Consider the following 4,533-nt stretch of genomic DNA (forward strand, 5'->3'; position numbering starts at 1 on the left):
TGTACTAACAAGCGGCTAGAGTCAGGAGTAGAGCTGGGATTCAGACCAAGGCAGTCCAGCATGGGATACAGGTGTTCCAAGCAGCATCACCACTGCTGCCTCATACATCCATCTCTTTTTTTTTAAACTTGTTTGTGTTGGCCCCTCTTTTTAGTGGAAGATTTCCCTAGATTGCTGTGGATCCTTAGCTTTCATTTCTTATCCAGAGTGAGTTGATTGCACTGTCAGAACCGGTCACTTGGTGGTGTTTACATGACAATAGTACATTTTTAATGAAATGTTTTTGACTGTTAGTATCTGAAATAATTTTCCTTAGATTTATTTATTTTGTCAAAATTAAGCTTTCTCAACTTTGGCAGGGTCTACAGTTGGAGTGGATATTATATACTTGGCTTCTGACTTTCTGGGAATTAGGGAGGAAAATATATATCAGGATTGTATATTTTTAATATAGCTTTTCAGTTAATCCCTACCCTTCCTGTTTTCTACAATGTCTGGTAGCTCCAAGTCTTAAGCCAGTTTTCAGCAGTATATAAATGCATTAGAATGTGACATTTGAAGGTCCAAGTACTTTTAAAATAGATTTTCAGCCAATATACGTTTTGTCTTGCTGCATTAACCTTGTTTGTCAGATGTCTCCAAATACTGAGGTCTTCAGGTGTTCTGCAGGATGGATTATTTCACTGCTCAGTAAATTCCTCTGTACAAACCAAGTTGATCACTTTATCGTCTGGACTAAATCAATTGTCACTTGTATATCGGTTGGTTTCCCAAAGGCAGATTCCTGAGGAATTTTAGAAAGTGATTTGTTAGGAAGTGTTCCCAGGGAAAAACAGTAGGTAGCTGAAGCAGTGAAATTAAGTAGAAAAGGTAAAGAAGACAGGATATTGTATTAAGTAAACTCCTGCAGAGAATTATTTTGGTTCAACCCTACTTGAGAGCTCTGGGGACCCAATGTTGGCTCAATCATAGGCAAGGAAGCTGGTGTATTTATATCTGTCAATCATCGGATAAGGCCTGTCTGCTGCTCACTGGCATATAAAATGGTCCCAGCAGCCTTGAACAGCTCTCTTACAATGATGCTAATATTGATTAACTAGAGCTGCAGTGCATTAAAGTAGTAAAGGATGGGAAGGAACATGAGTGAATTACTAACAACAACTAGAACCACATCTCTATCTGTACTTTTCCTTAAAATTTATTTAAATTGATGTTATCTTTTCTTCTTTCAGTAACTTTGGATTTTTACATTTTGTTTTACTTTGCTTTTATCTATGATGCCAATCTGACACATTTAATTAGATTTTTCCAGGGGAAGCCCTGAGGTTCTTTTAGAAACACTTCTACTTTTCTAGGAAAAGAAAGTATGTTGCAATGGAAATAAATAGAAAACAATATGGGTTATTTTAAGAAACATAAAATATATTGGCTTATATGTATATATATATATATATATATCCATATACATATATATATATATCCATGTCATATTAAGCAAATACAATTGTAATTTGTTTCCTCACATTACAAGTTGGTCAGAAGTATTGAAGAAAAACACCAAAAGTGTAAAGAAAATGCAAAATATTAGAATTAACAGAATTCCAAATATGTCAAGTGAAGCTATTCAAATATTTATGAAGTTATACATTAAATATTTTAATGAAAAGGCAGTTATAGTTTAATAGTACCCACTATAACAAGAGCATTTTTTTTCAATAAATAGTGCTGTGAAAATCAGATATCCATTTCCAAAAGAAAGAAACAAGAACCCTACTTCTCACCATGTTCCAAAGCAACTCAAAATGGATTAAAGACCCAAGATTAGAATCTAGAACTTTGAATTTATTAGGAGAAAACATAGAAGAAATGATTTAGGACTTTGGAAGGGACAATAATTTTTTGGATAAAATCCTAAAAGCATGGGCATCAGAAGTAAATATAGACTAATGGATTTAATCAAACTAAAGGGCTGCTGGATAGCAAGGAAATAATCATCACAGTAAATAGACAACCTACGAATATGAGAAAATATTTGAAAACCTTTCATATAATAAGTTAATAGCTAGAATACATAAGTAACTGAAAGGATTCAATAGCAAAAAAGAAAATCAATAAAAATGGGCAGTAGACCTATACTTGATGTTAGCCAAAAGCCAAGATACAGTGGGCTATATATCTAAACAGACATTTCTCAAAAAAAGACATGCAAATGGCCAGTAGGTAAATATAAAAACTTACTCAACAGGCCGGCGCCGCGGCTCACTAGGCTAATCCTCCGCCTTGCGGGGCTGGCACACCGGGTTCTAGTCCAGGTCGGGGCACCGATCCTGTCCCGGTTGCCCCTCTTCCAGGCCAGCTCTCTGCTGTGGCCCGGGAGTGCAGTGGAGGATGGCCCAAGTCCTTGGGCCCTGCACCCCATGGGAGACCAGGAGAAGCACCTGGCTCCTGCCATTGGATCAGCGCGGTGCGCCGGCCGCAGCGCGCTACTGCAGCGGCCATTGGAGGGTGAACCAACGGCAAAAAGGAAGACCTTTCTCTCTGTCTCTCTCTCACTGTCCACTCTGCCTGTCAAAAAAAAAAAAAAACTTACTCAACATCTCTCATCAGAGAATGCAAATCAAAACCACAGATATTTTGGCTATTATCACAGACATGAAAGATAGTATGTGTTGGCAAAGGTATAGAGAAAAAAGGGCCCTTGTTCATCATTGGTAGGAGTTTAAATTAGGATATGGAAAACAGTATGAAGACACAACAAAAACATGTTTATTCTACAATGTTTATTGCAGCACTATTTACAATAGCCTAGAGCTAGAAACAATCTAAATGTCTATCCACTAACAAATAGATAAAAAAGAGACATATATACATAATGGAATACTATTCAGTCATAAAAAGATGAAATATTATGTGCAACAACACAGACAGAACTGAAAGTCATTATGTTAGGTGAAATAAACCAAGCATGGAAAGAGAAATATCACATGATCTCACTCATACATGGTGTCTAAAAAAGGTGATCTCATTGAATTAAAAATATAATGGTAGTTACCAGAGGCTGAGGGGTGAAGAGGGTAGAGAGAAGGGAAAAGGTCAATTATATTATAAGTAGATAGAATTAAGTTGGGATTTATTGCACAGTATGGTAACTGTAGATAATTTAATATACCATATATTTTTCCATTTAAAAATTAGCAGATAGTATTTTGCATATTTTTTTAACTTTTATTTAATGAATATAAATTTCCAGTATACAGCTTATGGATTACAATGGCTTCCCCCTCCCATAACTTCCCTCCCACCCACAACCCTCCCCTCTCCCGCTCCCTCTCCCCTTCCATTTGCATCAAGATTCATTTTCAATTCTCTTTATATACAGAAGATCAATTTAGTATAAAGATTTCAACAGTTTGCACCCACATAGAAACACAAAGTGAAACATACTGTTTGAGTACTACTTAGAGCATTAAATCAAAATGTACAGCACATTAAGGACAGAGATCCCACATGAGGAGCAAGTGCACAGTGGCTCCTGTTGTTGACCCAACAAATTGACACTCTAGTTTATGGCGCCAGTAACCACCCTAGGCTGTCGTCATGAGTTGCCAAGGTCAGAGTTTGCCAACTCTGACCATATTTAGACAAGGTCATAAAAGACAGAGTGAGGATAGTAACCAATGATCCTAAGAGTGGCATTTACCAGGTTTGAACAATTATACAGCATTAAGTGGGGAAGAGGATCATCAGTACACACAGGTTGGGAGTAGAGCCATTGGTGGTAGAGTAGAGGTTATTATTACAAAGGAATGAGGCCCAAGTGCACTAGACAGGGCCTAGAATAAAGGACAGAGTCATTATTAGAGGAGCTAAGAAAGGTGCTGTCTAAGCTACAAGTAATTTTTCTGATTGAGAGGCAAATAGAACCTGACAGAAGAGGCTTGATAATAATCTGGTGGGCTTTAGGCCTTGTAAATTCAGAGGCCCAGACCTATCTATCTCTTCCCATGGGGTATATCCTAAGGGAGGTGTGAACCTCCTAGGGGAAGGCACTCTGTTGACTTTCATTACTTGGCTGGCCTGGGAGGAGAGCTGGCCAGGTAAAGGTAGGGGGCATCTCTAACAAGAAATTTACAGTTCTGCCTGCAATGTTGCTGACCCTACTTGACCATCCCCTCAGCTGCAGTGGTCACTTTGGAAGTTGGGCTGAGTGAAGGGCTTTTCAGCTTAGAGCCAATAAGATCTGTGGCTCTGACCTGGGCATCCTTCGACTCCAGGGCAGGTCCATTTCCAGTGATCCAACTCTTGGCAGAGCTGCCAGGGCTCTTCACAAGCTGACTTCTGCTGAAGCCCAGGCTTACCACATTGAAAGCCACTGCAGTGGACTGGCCTGTTGGGTCTCCTTGAGGGCAGATCACTGTACAGATCAGCCATTAATAGGCCTGCCACCCATTGCTTCTGATGCCTAGCTTTCTTTTCCTCCTGGTTTGTGTTAAAGCAGACCAGAGGATGCAAGTCAAGGGAGTGCCCAAGTCT

The sequence above is a fragment of the Lepus europaeus genome, chromosome 12 (genome assembly GCF_033115175.1).
Source record: "Lepus europaeus isolate LE1 chromosome 12, mLepTim1.pri, whole genome shotgun sequence".
NCBI classification, from domain to species: Eukaryota; Metazoa; Chordata; class Mammalia; order Lagomorpha; family Leporidae; genus Lepus; species Lepus europaeus.